Source organism: Silurus meridionalis, chromosome 3, assembly GCF_014805685.1.
Source record: "Silurus meridionalis isolate SWU-2019-XX chromosome 3, ASM1480568v1, whole genome shotgun sequence".
NCBI classification, from domain to species: Eukaryota; Metazoa; Chordata; class Actinopteri; order Siluriformes; family Siluridae; genus Silurus; species Silurus meridionalis.
The window spans coordinates 17,246,767-17,266,098 of record NC_060886.1 but is presented as its reverse complement, the minus strand read 5'-3'; the positions used below and the strand labels follow the sequence as shown (position 1 = coordinate 17,266,098).

The window sequence follows — 19,332 nt, the reverse complement described above, 5'->3', positions numbered from 1 at the left end:
AAAACCTTGAGAGACAAATCAGGGCATGACCATCTTTAAAACATAGGAAAAGAGACTTTAAAGGAAAGGTTTTTAGATGGAATCGGCATCAACTGTGCTGTGCTGCTCCATATCTCACCTCTATTCACAGAGATAATGAGTCTGAGTCATTCAGGTATTCAGGCTACACAGAAAGCAAAAAAGGAATGAACATTTCCCTGTTGGACAGTCTCTCTTTCACATTTCATCTGTTACTACACTAGTACTGACTACCTTTTTCTGAATTGGGCCTGGCTTTTTTAATACATATTTTGTAAGGCCACTTAAAGGACCTTCAGTCTTGAAGACTTTGAATGATATTCAAATTCAGGGTTATATCATCTTTTGCTTAATTAAACATTGGGTGTCTTAAAATAATGGTCCCTTTGCTCTTTCTTTGTCTCATAGCAGAAGCTCCATGTTCCTTCTCTCATTTCCATTGACACTCCATTATATTCTCCCCAATATAGTAATCTGTTTAAATTTCATCACATCTATTTTGGCATACTCTCTCTTTTTCTCTTCCTTCCCCTCTCTTTCTTTTTCTCCCACTCTGTCTATCTGCCTCACCCGCTGCAACTCATTTCGACTTTAACAAGCAGACTGATTTTTAATTACATTTCGGTTGAAGTCGAATTTATGACTGTGCCTCTCGCTTACCTTCTTTACGACAGCCACACCCAATGACTGTCTACACAACACGGCTGATCTAATAAAAGCTTTTTTATCATCCACAGATTATTTTAGACACTTTATGGAAAGTGGCAGAAATGTACCCATTAAAGTCCTAATGGTGACAGTTATATTCCCCAACACATAGTCCCTAAAACACACTTGACTTGTGCTTCATGAATAAAGCACTGCTTTACTAGCATAGCCTCAAGATTATTTAGTCTTAAAGTAAAAATTCACAAAACTAAAACACAAAACCTCAGTTTTCCATTCTAATTTAAAGAACAGTTTGACATTCCTTAGCAGAGCAGACTAATGACCAAAGCTGTTGTGTAATTCTACAAACAAACATGAAAGCCAATGGTTAAAAATTGTATGTATTTTCAAAATGCAGCTGGAATTACAATATTATGTAGTGCTGTTCGACATAATCCAGAGCCACCATTAGATCGCAGTTCCTGCTTGGCACATTAATTACACCACATTTTCCATGCAGCTTTCTCTAAAAAGCATTATAAGTACCTTTCAACATTTTTTTAATTTAATTTTTTTACAGTTTCCATGCCAAATGGCCTGTCTCAAACTAAATTATGTACATTTTTATGTCATGTGACAACTTCTGTAAAACTAATGGAATTTGTTTCTTTGAGAAAGCATTTTGAACAATATCCCTGAATCACTAAATACTTTGCTGATCAAGCTACATTGCCAAATTTCTACACTGACCACCCATGAGATGAAAAAGCTGCAGGGGTATAGCACTGTCAACTATACCAATTTCATTCTTATTTTACAACAAGGGTAAACGCAGACATTACATAAAAGACTGAAAAAAAAATGACAGATCATAAGACACTCACTGGCTAATAACCACAAACCCATAAACACACACGATTCCACTGTAATAAATGCCGTCATGTGTGTGGATCTCACACAAACACACACACACACACACACACACACACACACACACACACACACACACCATCATCCAGGTCCTCCACTATCCATCCTCCACTACCACATTATCAAGTTACAATACACTTTGGCTTGACTTGTCATTATGACTTGTATTTGCAGGAGATATAAGTGACTAGATTGCAAAGTAATATTAGCACTGCTAAATACCGTATGTGTAGTTATCATATTGTACAGTAGTGGCTGGGTAAGAAGTGATAAAGCCATATTTCACAGTAGGAAACGTCAGTCACAAGTGTTTCACATGAAATAGTGAACCAACATAATGGTGGTTAAGGACTGATAGCAGGCATATTATATTTGAGTCTGTTAGTTATGAAAAAGAAGGGCTGGATTAAGTGAACATTATTGATATGATTTCCATGTAATTTCTATTTATCTTTAAATATTTTAATTACATAAGGGAAAAAATGTCGACCCAAATGAATGCATTTTATACCAAGGTACTGTTGAATTCTGTTGTGTGAGAGTTAACAGAATGGCTTGTTTAATCTGGATGCAAGTAAAACCAGTTTAAATTTATGCATTCATACTGAAGTGTTTCTGTGTTACATGACTTAAAAAGCATGTACCAGTACATGTTAGATGCAAAGCTTCTTCCTTTAAACTTTCTAATACAAGAAACTATTCAGGAAGATGACTGTGGTTTCTCAGAAACATGACAAGCTCTAAAATACACTAAAATAAAGGGAACTAACAGGAGCTAAGTTTTTTCCTAGAGGTTTTGAAACATTAAAAATAAACAGAAACTGATCAAATGTACAATGTGCAGTTCTTTAACACGCATTTGTATTCTTTGTATTCTACTGTGGTGATAAAACAAAAAAAACACTTCAGGGCATGCTATTATAAAAAAAAGAATACATTTCTGCATTGATGATTGTTTTTCTTTCTAAATAATACACATTCTGTTCTATTTCTTATCCGCAGCATAAATGATATGCAACATAACCAAATGTAGTGCAATTTAAAATATTTATATGAGAACTCAAACCTTACTAATATTATAAAGCTTAAATACTGGTAGCTTAAACCAAATCAATATTTCTTTTAAAGCAAAAATGACACAAATAAGAAAATGGTCAATCTCTCGTTAAAAAAAAAACAGAAGCAAAGGAGGTGTCCATGAAATGTTTTACTGCTCCTATTGGAACTGAAGGAATTTTTTAAAGGACTGTATGAATATTAAATTGTTATGCTGCAGCAGTCTGGATGAGAAATAAGAATAGGAAGCAAAAAAGTCTGCAGAGCAAATAAGCCAAAATATCCCAAAACCAAGAATGAAGCATTAGCAACCTACTGTAATACATTTATTTACATTGTCATCACATGACTAGTGTTCTTACTGTTCAGAAAAATGGTGATTTACAATTTATTTATGATATTAATAAGTGTTTATGAAAAGAGCTGCAGTAGTGTGAAGGAACATTATGGCTCAGTTTGAAGAGAGTGAATCCACCACCACCTGCTAATTTGTGTGCTCGAGTCGCCTACTTTGGATAGGCAAAATACAATAACACAGAGCTGTGCAATCACTCTGTTCAGACAAGACATTTTACACAATTTAAAACATCTTGATTAATATATATATATATATATATATATATATATATATATATATATATATATATATATATATATATATATATATAACATTGGTGGATTACTGTGAAAGGCAAGAAAAGACAATGAAAAAAAATCCTCTTTGTAATGTTAATAAATGTGTCCATCACTCTCCCTTACATATCAAGCTTCAAAAGCTAATTAATAGTTCATTATTTCGAAAAAATGTCGTACCATTAAAATCATATACAATCCATAATCCCTTACCCTAACCCCTTACCCTACCTCTAAATCATACAAGCATACCCATAAGAAAATGTATACATTTTTACTATCTTATCATTATAATCTGCTAGTCTGCTTAAACACATTGCAACTATTTCGAGAAAGCTTGGAAGGATGTCATGGAAACAGAAGAATTTGGTTAGAAACTGCAATGCAATGACAAAACTAAAGCCACATTCTACACAGGACTTCCACTATTTCTCTTTAACCTGCTGCCCTCTGCAAAGTCAGTGTCTGTTAATGGAAGTCATTAAGTAGGTGTAAAATGAGATGGTGAATGTCACAGTGCACTTTCTGACAATGCAGTGCATATAATATAAATAAATATATGAATACATGCGTACACACGTAGCGGAATAAATACATACCAATTGCAGCAAACCGAAACCAACTCATTTGAAAAGCAATGTTTAAATTTTCTTATTGCTAGGAATTTTAGCTCTAATAAGTATTATTATACTTATGACTGCTTCTACTTATTATATGTGTAACATATTAAGTAGTGATCCACAGGATATGCTTCACCCAAAACACTTTCTTATTGTCTTTATTTGTACTCACACATTCACACACATAATGAAAGTGATAACTGTCATAGATTTTTACAAGACCCGAAGAACCAGAATTGCAAATGTTTACACAATAATCTGTAATTAAGCAATGTGATTGAGATTTCTCTTGGACCATATCTAAACATACAAGGTTGCTATCGACTACATTCTCTACATGTTGGGAATGTACATATTAGCTCTACAGAAGTATTTGATTAGAAACAAGACAGACTGGTAGTCAATGTTGCAGTGCACAAAGTGCAAAACCCAAAGCAAAATGGTTGAGCGGTGTATTTAGCTCAATACAACCAAAATCCATCCCACAGGCTTGATACAATTTGCTATTATGGTATTGATCTTTTTGGTAAAAGGCTGTATAGCATGTTACATGTACACACAGAGGTCTGATTTTTTTTTCCCAGACACAAGGCTACATAAACCACAACCAGTAACATAATAAGGTAGTAATCATGTTCCCCAGCCTAACAATCTACTACATATACAGTTTTACTTACAAAGATAGTCATATAATATACGATATTCAGTCGAGCTGCATACATTATTATTATGAGGGTAAACAAAGCCAAAATGTTACAATATGAATATGCATTAGGTGTGCATGAAAGACACGTAAACATGCCATTTGTATACACTTTAAAAACAAAACAAAACATGGAATTAGCCTAATGAGATCCAAAATTAAACACGACAATCAGTTCCTCGTCTACAGTAAATGAAGCGCATGTGTAATCCCAAGAGATAAAGGGTCACAAGCATGTCAGTCATCCGGCACTTACATTCTGTGCATCATATATTAGCACAGAAATAAAAGAACAACAAAAGTAGGCTAACAGAGAACAAGAAAAAGATTATAGCAGAAAAAACATCACATCCTACCTCTGGCAATTCAGGTGATGATATCGTGAGCTTCTCTAATGGTCAGAGCACAGACCCTCTTTCTGGCATGCAGGCACGAGCGCAAAGCTACAGGCACAGAGTATGCACAGCACTTGAGCCTTTTTACTCAGTGGCAACATCTTTTCCTTCCAGCATGAATTAATTAAACATCTCTCCTCTCGTGATTATCCGTCTGCTGTTTCTATGCAGCGTTCTCCTGTCGTCTGCAGTGTGCAGAAATGTCTCTGCACTTTCTTTTCTGACAGCCTGTTTACACAGAGATGACTGCTCTCTCTCTCTCTCTCTCTCTCTCTCTCTCTCTCTCGCTCTCTCTCCCCTGCTTGTGCTCTCTCGCTTGTTTCCACCCCCCACTACATCGACAGTGCAACATCAGTGTGTCAGTCTAATAGGGCCAGCGCAACCACTGTGAACCAGCCCAAACATCACAGGCCATGCCTCATTGCCATATGCTCAGTTTCAACATATTTCTTACATCAGCCTTATAATCTTGAGCACGTAAAATTATTTGTGTTCTCATGTATTTGCATGAAAAATAAAAAGGACAAACATGTCACATCCTGAAAACTTAATGACTAGAGTTATTTTCTGATTTTTCTATTTTTTTTTTTCTTCTATTTTTTATTTACAGAAAGCAAATTACTTAGTTGAATTACATCTTTAGATGATATGTATAATTGATTTTGGGGTTAGGGGTAGCAGAGACTATTAAAAAAGTGGTACATATCAGAGCATTTCCATGTTATGAGATTTTTGAGTTGTAGTGAGTATCATTGTGTTTTCAGAATGAATGACTTTACAGACTGGCTGTAACATCACTCTCTGCGACATAAAAATAATTGATCACCCCACCCAAGAAAACACAAATAAGTTTTCACTTTCCCTAGTTTTCATTATGTCTACTGTAAAAAACTAATTTGCTACTGTTAGCTTAATTATTGACATGTGTGGTCATGTGTGAATTTGCTCGCAATCAGTGAGCTAGGACACAAAAAAAGAAATATGGTTAAAAATGTTTTTCATTGCAACAAAACAACAAATTAACGTTGAAGTTAAAACTATTTTTAAATGTCCCCTTGCAAATATATACATATATATGCATACACATTTAGGGGTTAAAACTAGCATTTCATTATTTAATAAACAGAGCAGACAAATGGACAAAAATATATCACATGTTCTACTCCTCTATTTCTCTATGTTCAAAAGCAGACATTGTGAATCTATCTTAGTTTTGTTTGAGCTTTTCTTCACATATCTCTATTTGTTTTGTTTTTTTTCGTTATTTCATCTTTTAATATTTGGCGAAAAGCTGCTAATAAACTTGAGCTGCTAGTGACTTTGATTAGAACTTAACTCAGTCCTGAAACAGCAAGACTTGTTATAATACCAAATAAAAAGTTACCACAGAAATGTATGTTATTAGTTCATGTGTCAGGTATACTTTCTACTGTATAGTAGATGTGAAATTAGATGCAAAACATTACATTTAAAGCCTGGTCAAAGGTGAAACAAGACACAATGCATTGCTTCAGCCCCACCTCTTTGCTATCGCAGGAACAAACTAGTCACAGCAAAACATCCCTGCACTGCAATGATACGACATAAATTAAAACCATGATAAAAGAAAACACTATTTCTACCGCTACCTCGCTCTCTCTCTCTCCCGCCCTCTTTTTTTGTGTGTCTCTGGGACTTTTCCATTTGCTGTGTATGAGTAAAAGCTCTGCTTCACATCAACAAAGCATTTGCATTCATGTCCTGTAGTGATCTTATTTTCATTATTGGCAACTGGAAAAAGAGTCAACATTATGCCAAGCCTGTATTATGAAAGATAAATAAAAAGCCATGCTGCTTGTCTACCTGAGTTGTGCTGTCTACTACTGTGTGAAAAAAATATAATTACTACTAAGGACTAAGGTGCTAAAATGCAAAATTGACAGTGTTAAACTTTTAGATTTTTTAAGAGGAATTTTACTCTATTGTTCATTTCTAATTCACACCCACTATCTGGTTCTCCACCTGATACAAGTCCAATCATAGATAGTAAATGGAAGCTAACACATACAGTTGTCTGAAACATATGAAGCAAGACACTGTATCTTTTTGAACTGCTGCTCATGCTTTATTATGTCAAAGGTTAGCTAAACTCAGAGCAAGCCACAAACTGCCCTTTTCTGCATGCTTGAGCTCACAGACACCCAGTATCGGTAAGCAAAACATGATCAACAGTGGAGAAAATAAGGCAAGATTTACTTCGAAACAAAGAGCACAATTCTCAATTTGCTCTTTTAGACTCACAGACTGGCATTGTCATGATTTGAACTCCCAATGACTGAAAGACGGAAAGATTTGATGTTGTTCCTTAAAGCTTTATTTCTGTCTATTCAGTATATGCTTTAATCTAACTGGTTTATTTTCTGTAATTTTAAACTGTCATTTACATAACATTATAATAAGATAACAATATGGCCACGATTGAGGTTTGGAAATGGAGAAGTTAGACTTTCACGAGAGCAAACTATCACACCTTGTTTTGCAATGTTGCCTTAATAAATATGCAGAACCTTGCACAATACATGGTGCTGCTTGCAAATAGATTCAATTTAGCATCCACATTGTGATTTAGCACAGCTAGAAATTCACTTACATTTGCATAAACCTGTTGCAATAAATTGGAGACTAAATATAACCTCTTTTCAAATCAATTTTCTTAAAAATCAATATAAAGGCATCTCTGAAAAATAGATTTCTCAAAATTACGAGTTATATATATTTATTTATTTATTAAATATTTTTAGACCTCTGGTTGTCACTGCTACTAGGTGAAAAAACACAGGCATAGCTATCCATTCACAAAAATCACTTTTTATTTTTTTTTATAGAGCTATCCAATATAAGCAAGATTCTGGGCGACTTGGATAAGATTTATGGTGCATTATACTGTATGTGGACGCAGCATATTAGTTCTTACACCAGCTATAAATAGCCAGTGCTAATGGTCACTGTGACACCCAAGGTGAATGGTTTTGTTCTTCTTCAGTGTAATCATCTATATTTATGGACTCTCCATGCAACAGATTTAAAAAACTGCTCTACAAAAAACGTCTGATTCAACAAAAGATAAAATGTCTTCTATGAAGGAACAAGAAAGAGCGTAAATTCCTAAATAGAAATTAAGACATTCTTTTCTTTATTTCCTTCTACACTGTAAATGAAAGCATAGACATGTTAAAAGTAGCATATGCTGGAGAGGCCAGACAGCAATACTAATACATTTCACTAATCAGATACATATCCTCTACAGTTAGGGTCATTCCAGAAGGACTTAAAGACTGTTAAATGATTATGATGAAAAATGATAAAAAGGATGAGTGAGAATGAAATGAATAAAATGTGTTACTGTCTGAAACTATGTATTATGTAATCTTATCAGGAGTTATAATTATAAAAGGTACGTTTTATAAACTTTTTTTATTGAATGCTGAGTAATAAGTAATTTTATTAGGATATAATTATCTTACTTCTACATTTTCTTAGTTTTATATATATATTATACTGCATACATATCATTGTAGAAACCAGTAGACAAGTTAATGCTATAAAATGTTTCAAAAGTAAACACATGACCACATGGCTGCGCTTTAAAGTAAAGTTCTTGTGAATTTTAGTGCTACTGTGTGTGGGTTGTCAGTTATATTTCAGTGAGCAGAATGTACTTATATTGTGTAGCCTAAAATGTCACGCAGCTCTTTTTCTGCCTGACTTTATGCTCGTGAATGTGCACCCATCCTGTATGTGCTGTGTGTTTACACCCACACAAAAACAAAGGTGATAATCTTGCTGCAACTCTTTTCACACACGTTTGCCTTCTAACAAAAAAAAAAATGGATGTAAAAAAAGTCCATGTTCTACATGCAATGTATAATGGTTGAATTCAGAAATTCATGCAGGTGTTTTAAATTGTATTTTTTTTTTTTACTGAGGTCTTGAGATGCTTTAAGTAACCCAGTCATTAGTTGAAATCTGAGTTGAAGTTTGCCAGTCTAAGGCAAAATAAAACTTCCTGTACTTGTAAGAAAATAACAAAAGGTTCAAATATCTGGTTCATCTTTTTTGCCACCACCACAGTTGTGCACATTTGCGGATTTACACAGCTCTCATTTCCTCTGCAGGCCGCCTACTCTTACTCCAGTATTTCCTCTGATGTCATCATTAGAACTCTTCCTAGTCTTACTAGTCTCTTTGTGCATAAAAAATAAACCCTTTCATTCAAGTACTTTACTAAGATGCAGCTCTGGATTTACACTATATTTATCCAGTCCAAACTGTGATTGTCATTTGACTCATAGCAATATAACCAAATTCTAAACATCTACTACAACAGTATGTCTATATATGACAAATGGCATGCTTTACATCAGCACTCTGTGTAACAGGGTGTGTTTGTAACATTGTGGCCTATTATAGCCGGTTATAACTATTCACCTTTTTAACCAAATCATCCTTCAACTCTTTAGGGAGCACTGAAGACTAAATATTGATAATGAAGGATGGGCAACATGGCCAGTCTACTTTACTCAAACATGTTCAAGCCTTTGTAAATTTTTTATCATTGGAATTACATGCTTGAGGACCAGCAAAACAATAAATATCTAAGTAAAAACTTGCCTCAGTGTTATTTGTTTTTGAAAACTAAACTGGATGAATCATGTCAGACTAGTGTGACTATTGTTTATCCAAAACTGAATCTTCTTATAAAAAGTTGCTAGCATATTCATTTTGGTGTTCATGCAAGGTCTCTCTGGTGACTGATTTCATTTTGAGAGGACAGAAGACAGACAAACGTTGCAACCTAGCTGGTAAAGTGAATCATCCTTGAGAGAATGTCCAGAGAGTAAAATCTCTTGGTATAATCCTTCAGCTAAACCCTGTGGAGAATAATAAGATAACAGTGGAGGAACCGAGGAATAACTCCAGCCAGTCTTTAGGACAGACTTTAAAGAACAATATTTTTTTAGTGTGTCTGAGAAGTGTATTGGGCTATAATAAGTGGCAACTAATCAGTACACTCACCACTGACAGGTGGTTATCAGCTACTGTGAAAATAATTAGCTGGCAAAATTTGAGAATCAGGATGCAGGAATAGCTTTGAAACTGTGAGAGAGGTTCCCCTGGGTGTGTTAATGCCCCCTGTGAAAGGATAACATCGTCATTTCCTATTAATCATCACAAGCCTATACACTGTAGTTTATTTGTTGTGCATTTTAAAACTTTCCATTTGTTCAAGAAACTGCTAGAAATTTTGCTGTGAAAATGTTAAATATTTCTTTTTATTTCCTTAACAGATTAAGATTCTGTACTTTCCAGCTGCACTGATGTAAATACACACCGTGACCTTTCTTCTCATTTCAGCAGCTATGATCAAGACTAAGTGATCAAGACTATACTTCCAGAAATCATTATGAATGAAATATTATCATCTGGATAGAGTAATAGGAAGAAATAACTTCATGAGTTTTCAGACACAAATATGCTAAATGAAAATGTGATTATTACATGTGGTAATTATTTGTATCCCTCTTTGTGGAGCCCAAAGCTCATTTCTTACTACATGTTGTCTATTGTCTATGTAATCCTATATCATGTCTGCCTGTTGGGCATTGCCTAATATTCGTGAGAGCCAAGAATGCTACCAAATATTTCTCACACCATCATATTAACATAATTTTATGTATACAGCAGAAAATGAAGAAGGACGCATTCCCCAATAGGACTGATTAAGCCCTTCCTGATTAAGCCTGGTGTTCAGGTTTCCTCGAGAAAATAAACAGAGGGGAAAATGGGGATGCAATGCAGCACATCATCACTCAACCCCAACAACCTGGTCTGGATGACATCAGCAGCTTGCTGTCACCATGGCAATGGAAATCTCTCAGGAAATTGTGAGCAGAGCGATTGGAGGCAGGGATCTAAGCAAACATCTTGATGGCCACCAATACTTTCTGCTTCTCGGTTAAAAAATACACTTCCATTAGTTTGCCAGTAAACATAGAATTTTACCTAACACATTATAATATAGCAGCATCTAGTGTGCAATTTCGAACTAAAAAGCAGGAATTTACATTTACATGTAAGTTGACAATTGTTGAGCATTATATAAGCAATATACTGTATAAAACAATATATAAAACAATTTATGCAATATATAAAACAATTTACGTAGCAAAATGCAACTTATAATGACATAAAAAAATAAATGTTTAAAGAGCTTCTTCTGTAATCACCTTCTTCAAAATATATAATCAAAAAAATGTTGTCAACATTTAGCAGTCCGTCTGTAGCTACAAATTTAGGTAGCAGTAAATTATTTATTCATGTGACTAAATAGTTTCCAAAAAGGATGAGAGTACAGTTCTACAATGCAAATAATACCCAACCAGAAAAATTCTGCATATGGTGTATAAGATGTGAGCAAGCGTGAATCACAGTAGTAGTTGCAATAAATTATTCAAGAACTTTCTCTGCCTGCATAATCAAAATTACTTTATCAGTTTTCCTCTGAGGAAGTGGTACATTTGGGTAAGGAAACCTTGGAGTGCTGGCATGCTCGCCTCCCTTCGGATATCTGTGTCTCAGCAGTTTTTAATTAAAATGCTCCATTTGTGCCACCTATCCTGGTTGGCAGTGAATACATGGCAATATATTACTGCTCTCATCCCCAGGCAGTTGGTGAGAGCCAAGCATTTCATTGCACTGCATTATGGTCAACAAACCATATCTAAAAGGTAACATATTGACTTAAGTTTAGCATTGTATTTGAAAGAGTTCAAGCAAAAATTTCCAATGATCTGGCTAAATGCATCAGTGTTTAACCAAACACTAATAAATCACTTGTTTCCAAAGCACTTTGCAAGTGAGGCAAAATCCAATTCAAGTACTACTGGTAAAGAACAACCTTGTCTCTTATACTGAACAGTACCACAGGCACTAGCCCTGAAACTGTCAGTCTGATTAGCATGCTTCAATGCTAATCAGAATAGCCTTTCTTGGAGTCTCTTATCTGACCAATCAATCTCATCTGCATGATGGACGACTGTCCCTGATGAATGCCTCAAGGGTGTGGATTAAGAAGTGTCAAGAACACACTTAAAAATCCAGGTTATGAATACTGATCTATGTCTTTGCTGTAGTTTACAATCTGAAGTATAGAGCAGCTCACTTTTGACCACATAGCCAAACATAACATAGGTTTCATTTGTCAATATATCAAACTGAACTGGAACAGAAATTAAATACTGTATTCAGAAAGATAAACCAAAACGGTGGGAATAAAAAATCGATCACCGAAATATTCATCCACCAAAAACAATAAAAGATATCTGATGCAATATATATATGGCATGGAAAATTTTGAGAGAAAGCAAACGCACATAGTGTTTGATAATAATCTTACCCCATCTGTTATGACAACCTTAGGAGAAACACTGTTAGAGGGACTGTGTCTGCATGCACAGTGCTTAGTATCAAAAGACACTTCAGTTTGGCAGCAAGGAATGCCTTTTGTTGCATGCATACAGAACTTCCAATTTTATACAACTGAAACTCAGGCAAAGTATTTAGCAAAACTGTAGATATAGTTCTGTGTATAACAATCATTATTATAGATGTTTTAATAATCCTGCCAAATGTCTTTGCATGGAAAGAAAGAAAGCCTGACAAAATATATCTTTTACATCCTTTAAATTGTTTGCAGCAAGTAAAAGAAGGATAATTTTTGCTTTCTGAGGATCGTTTTTGCTGTCTGAAAGAGCAGTGGGATGCTCCATGCCCCAGTCATTAGAATGCAGACCGCAGCTCACTGCTGTGTGCAGAGGAATGATGAAATAAGTGCTATAAATAGCAGCCTCCCAGGATCCCCTTTACGCACATTGTAAACATTTCAGAGCAAAGCACACATGCTGCTTCTTCTCAGATTTTCTCAGTATGCCCCGTTTTATTCATTTACCCTTCTCACCTATAGACAGGTGCAAGATGGAAAAAATTACTAACTCATTACAACATGCATTAAAAATCATGCCAAAAGACAATATTATTGGGTTAGCATTGCTACTGCTCAGAGACTGGCTTTAAAAGATAATATAATGTACAAGTCCTCAAAGAATATTAAAAAATTAAACCACTAAAAAAACTATTTTTTTTTATTAATAACTGTGTCTATGAACATGAATGTCATAGCCAAAGGCAGCTCTGCTACCAAAGTGTTGGTGTTAGGAACAGTGTTATCATGATTAACAATACCAATCTCTCAGAGTACAGTCTGACTGACTAGCGAACCCTATACTGGATGTGTAAAAGTCTGCTAATTTCCCTTTTGAGATGGATGCTGTAGTGGAACTATTGTGTTCTGTTCTCTACTTAGCAATGGATTTACTGTTCATGGATCATATTTACAGCTGACAGCATTTTTGCCCATTTTGAAATGGCCAAACTTGAACACATCTGTGCTTTTCAGGAAATAGCAAAGACACACAATGCCATTTCTCACAGCCCGGAGATGCTCCAACCAGCGAGTGTGTTTAATCTAGTAAATGTAGCCTAAACTAAATTCACTTGATATATATTTTTGTAAAAAGTAATTATTATTAACTGATATTTTACCACTTATCTCTTTTATTGTCAGGCCAAAATGACAATGAATATAAATATCAAATAGTAGGCATATAACTGAATACAAATGCATTATTTGGAGTGCCCAGATGCATTGTGAGCAGATTTAAAACCTAATAATAGGTAGTATTCTATGGCCACATATGTGGCATCTGATGTGCAGTGGACTGAAAAAATATAAGAGCTTTCATTTTCATAAAGGCACAAGTATTTAATTTAATATGAAGTTTACAGGTGGAAGCAGGCTGTTTAATATTTCGCTTGTGGGATGAAAAAGGACCACATTGGATATAAAATGTTTAGATTCTAGTAGCTTTCTACAATCTATATTAATAATACTGTTTAATAAAAAGACAGGCCTGCTTCAGTGTGTCCAGTTAGAGACGTCATTAGAGATAAACAAGTATGTGGAAATAAACTATTTCTTGTCATCACTCTTAATGCAGTGGGTCAATCATGTATGGAGGCAATTGTGTAAAGCTATCAAATATAAACTTCTGTAAAAAAAAAAAACTTGCATTCTTGTTCTGCATTGCATCAACTGGCTTGATTTGGAGGATCCTATTTGCCAGCCAGCATAGTAACAGTCGCAGCAGTGAGAGATTAAGCAATCGTGTGCAAGTCAAACAATGATAGATATACTAAAGATATACTAAAATGGCACTGAGCAGGTATATACATAGACTGCAGAAGGTGGTTTTGAATCATTGAAGAATGGTATAAGAAATGCATTAGAATTCCTACACCACACATTGAGAACTAAACTGGGTGGGTGTTTTTTTTTCTAGTAGATGTTCAGCAGAAGGGAAACTGAGCCTATACACCATGTATGATTTCTTGTTCAAACCGGTGTGAGAAAGGGCTACACTATTTAAGTATTGAGTAATAAAAGTGGTAAGATTCATTTAGGTTCAAGCTGATTTTAAAAGATAAAGTTTCAAGGGCCATTTAGTGAACCTTATACAACATTCAAGTAGGGCAATAGTGCACAAAATACATATAGTCAGAGTGATATCGTGACGGATCGATAGACTGTATCTCAGTGGTTCCTGTTTGGACCAGTGTGAACATGTATCAGCTTGTAAGCAGGATGTGAAACTGCACTGGTCCATTTCTCACAGTGAGGAAAGAAATCAAACCACCTACCTGTAGCCTGTGTGTGTCCGTGTGTGTTTCTCCTCCTGATTTCCGTGATGTTGGAGCTCGAACAAAGAGAGAAATCTGATCATCCAAGCAGTTTTGGAAAAGGGTGTTTTTTTTAATGAGCTCTTTTTGTGCAGCTGTCACGCCGGACACGCCAATAAAAGGTAAACGCTAAATAGACGTGTCCTAAGCAGAGTAATTGCAACGTGTGAAGCAGCTGAGCTTTCAGGTTTCATCCCAAGTGTCTCACATGGGGACTCATCTTGCCTTTTTTCCCTTTAAAAAATGTTCAATACGGAAAATACGGGACACGTGATAATGTCAGTGCATCTCATTTAGTTCATTTGCACACACGTTCTTCTTTTTTATTATTTTTTTTTTTTTTGCACGGTCTTTTGGGTAACTATACTATGTACGGTATCAGAAGCTTTTTCGGCTGAAGAAGCCTCCTGGTGCTGCAGCAATGATGGGTTGCGACGAGGATATTGGTTGCCATGGCGATACTTTTTTTTCCATGCTGACGTCACGCGTCGCTCGTGGTGAATCCCTGTTCTCTGAGGTTCGAACGTGAGCACGTGATGACGTCATTGGGCGCTGGGGTCCAAGTAAAACAGAGCAGCAGTCGTGTCTGACAGCAGGATCACCCCTTAATCAGGTTTTCTAAGCGTCTTCATGCGACCCCGCGGCACGATTTGATCAGATCAATCAACGCTGGGCTTCATAACACGTACAGCACACATGAAACCCCACACCCTCCCAACTCATACTTCATCATCTACAAGGACATCCGTGAAAAAAATATCACTGCAATCACTGATCAAATATTTGCCTATCATTTCTCTGTAACGTGTCTCACCTTCTAATAAAATAAATTCAGTGCTGCCACCTTATGGCGAAAAAAATATTTGTAACTGTATAGCGCTTTTCAAAATGGACATTGTCTCAAAGCAGCTTTACAGACATAAAGAGGTTACAGAGTTGTATGCAAGAAGTTTTTTGGTTTTTTGTTTATTCTAATGCCCGTGGCAAGAAAAAGATCGATAACTTCAAGGATCTGATACTATACCATTCTACAAGCCTTTAGTTTAGTTTTAGTTGTTCTATATTATTGTTATTTTTTATTGTTCTGGCTTACTGTGTGAAATAATGAGATTGCAGTCATAAAATGTAAAGATACAAGAGTGCTCAGTAACTCTAGGTGTGTGTGTGTGTGTGTGTGTGTGTGTGTGTGTGTGTGTGTGTGTGTGTTTTAAGATCACTAGAAGGTCACCTGTCCCAGGCCAAGTTCCATAATTAAGGTCTCAGCATGCCCTCCTCAGCCAGGTGTATGATGGGGCATCTGTCAACACCTGATGGGAGTGTAATTAGCACATGGCTTCAGCATGCTACTTTACTCCTAACACATCCTGTCACAGCACATACACACTCCTAACAACACAATAAAGTCTTATGGCTTAAGTGATAATGCTCAGTGTAATACATTGGCTAAAAGATACAATTTGGCTTCTTTAAAGTGTGCTAAAAAATTTTTTAGTTATCTAATCAAATGAGCATCTGAAACTACAATGAATCTTGACTTTGTCTATGAATTTATGGTGAGCCATATATCCATTTATAACAAAAGTAGGTAAGAGTTCATTATACTTTAAGTCTATAATTGTGCTTTCTTTATCCTGTTGGATAAATGGTTTTGCAATAATTGTAGATCTTAGACATATGCAGATGTCAATAAAAGATTATTAGGAAGAATAGGACATATCAATTAAACCAAATGAACTGAAGAATATGCTGTGATTGGTTTTAGTAATATCTACAGCTCAATATTTATTGTACTGAGTACTTGTTTTTTGTGTACTTGTAAAAATAGTTGTGTGTAGTATAAGGGATACCACCAGAAATTAGAAAGTGTTCTGTGAAAATACTAACAGAATATATTATATATTAATGGTTCTTGCACACTTTGCTTTCTCCTATTTGTTCTCCAATCTCTCACCCACTTACTTCAGGAAGATGCATTTGCCAGCATTGGCCTACCTTTGGAAAAACTTTTTCCCTTCTTATTTTTTTTTAAATGCGAACGACTCATTTAGCCTTCTTTTCTTTGCAGCCTTACAAGGCAACCATCCTGGCTGGAATGTTTACTTGTGCATTTTTTCATGGGATTAAAGTAATTCCTCTCAGCTGTGGAACTCCAGTGACCCAGCAGAACAAAAATAACCCATGGCTTGGGAATGGAGTGCTGTGCTGATTAAAGCATTAAGCAAACAGAACAAATCAACATGGGACAGGTCAGAAACATTGCAATACGCGTAATTTTGTTGTTTGGTTTTACAAAAAAGAACACAGCATGACGGCAGAATAACACTTTTTTCCATGCACAAGTACCTACATTTTTGAAGGCCAGTTAAACAGTTTCAAAGTCTTTACTAACAAAACTAAACAAAACTAAATAAATACAGCACACCCAAGAAAACAAATACACAACTCTTGTGTGACCCGAACAAAAACATGACAATTTCTGCATATTTTAATGCCACGAGCACTAATTATTTGCTAAAATCTGATTTAAGCAAATAGAAATTTAAGCATTTAAATTCTATTCATATGGCACTTTCAACAGTGAACATTTTCCTAAAGTAGTTTTACAGCTACCCTGATATAAATATAAATAGTGTAGTAGTGTCCCAAAAGAGCAAACCAGAGGTGATCATGGCGAATAAAAAAAACCCCCTGTGATGGCATGAGGAAAAAACCTTAAGGAAAAAACAGGCTCAGAAGGTATGTTTTTACTTTAGTGAGTGAGACTTGCATTAAACGTTGGGTTATAATACATTTAAGTATTATAGCAATTGGAAGCAATTCTAGATGCTTTTCCTCTTCAAGTACTGCCACTGTAGTAGATGTCTCCATCTATTTGCTCTACTTTTACACTACAGCAGGGGTGTCTCCATAATGACCTTGCAGGATTCCATCTCAAATGCCAGCTAATTAACACATGGTCCAGTGTGTTAAATTATGACCACACCCACAGTGTTAGTGCATGTCTGATTGTAAGACCCCTGTGGTATTAAGGGGCACTTTTTTACAAAACCCAATACAATCAATATTTTACAAACCTTAGTGTTTTTTAATCAGTTGTGATAGATTACAAATAGTTTAATTATTTTAATGTTTAGAGTAAAAAACATTAAATTCACTCCAAACATTGTGATAATATGATGTGCTTCAATGGTTAAATTATCATTGAATACTGCACTGATGTGAAACTTTTATAACCAGAAAAAGCTCTAGGTTTCACCAAAAATATAATACAATACAATATCTGGAAAAAAAATGCTTTCAAATAGCCTGCATGTGTGGATGCATATAAGGAGGTATGAATAAACAGGGTTTAATATCTGTTTTGAAAAATGCTTCCTGTGAAGACCTACACAGACTGTTTCAGCATACCTCTGCTCAGCAGCAGTATGGCTTTAAGATAAATACCAGGCTTTATACAAAACACCTGAATCATCAACACTGTCCTCTTCATTGTAATCTATCATTTAATTTGAAAAAAATTTTGAGTTGACTGGGAACCACCCAAACAAGTTCTGGTTTCTTCCCTCTGATAGGTGATCTCTTTTTCATGGATATTGTGTTTTTAAAAAAATTATATAAACTTGCAAGTATAACGTCGCGCCGCTAGAGGGAGATATTGTAACGGTAGAAATATGGGCACATTTGAAAGGAAATTATTTTTTTATTGAAATGTGCTATAATAAATGCATTAAATCATGACTCCACAGAATACTGTTACATAAATATAACTTAATTATGTAAAAGCTTTACACGTAATATTTGTCTAAACAGTGATTTAATTCTTAAATGGAACTGCATAATTGATCATAGCTAGTGTGACAGTATAATTGAAATAAAGTACCACCTGAATGCTAAATACTATATAATAAATTATAATATTCACACAAATTTGAAATGTTCTTCCAAAGGTGTTCTAGTTTTGAGCTCTTTCTAACAGTGAAACAAACAATGTGACCTCTTTGTAGAGCAGATGGAAAACATCCTATGGTTAGATTGTAGATGGTAGATTTTTCATGCAAGCTCTACAAAATTCTTGTAAATGTGTAGTTTAACAAACAAAGTCATAATAAATTTAGGTTTCATTATAATACATTTTTACATAATATAATACATAAAAAGATGCATTATGCAGTAGATGGCCTTATTTGCTCGGGTCCAGGGTTAACCTTTGTTTTGGGTTTTAGATATTTCTCCTGTGTCTGATTAGAATCCATTAATATGCATTTTGTTATAACACACATCAACATACACAGGGTTAAATATTACCATTTAATTCTTTGTTAGAATACACAAGTGTAGTGCAGATACCTTTTGTTGCTCAGCAGCAGATTATTCTGTTGAACATAAAACTGACATCAGAAGTTAATTGTCGCAGGCAATGTGGGTTATGTAAAATGATATTAAAGAGTTGCTGTTAATCACTGGCCATGTTGTGATACACTGCTAATCCATCACT

The 19,332-nt window shown here is 35.1% G+C and overlaps 1 protein-coding gene across 4 annotated transcripts in view; it reads right to left on the bottom strand.

Moving 5' to 3' along the window:
- LOC124382771 (diacylglycerol kinase beta) overlaps positions 1-15,579 on the bottom strand; it is an 85,888-nt gene extending 70,309 nt beyond the window's left edge. For 2 of the 4 annotated variants that reach the window (XM_046845002.1, XM_046845004.1), the window contains exon 1: positions 4,965-5,284. The gene's annotated coding sequence lies outside the window, so the exon portion shown is untranslated. Of the gene's footprint in view, positions 1-4,964; positions 5,285-14,798 lie in introns of those variants that run through there. The other 2 variants (XM_046845003.1, XM_046845005.1) reach the window with 2 other exon arrangements.
- Positions 15,580-19,332: the final 3,753 nt, after the last annotated feature.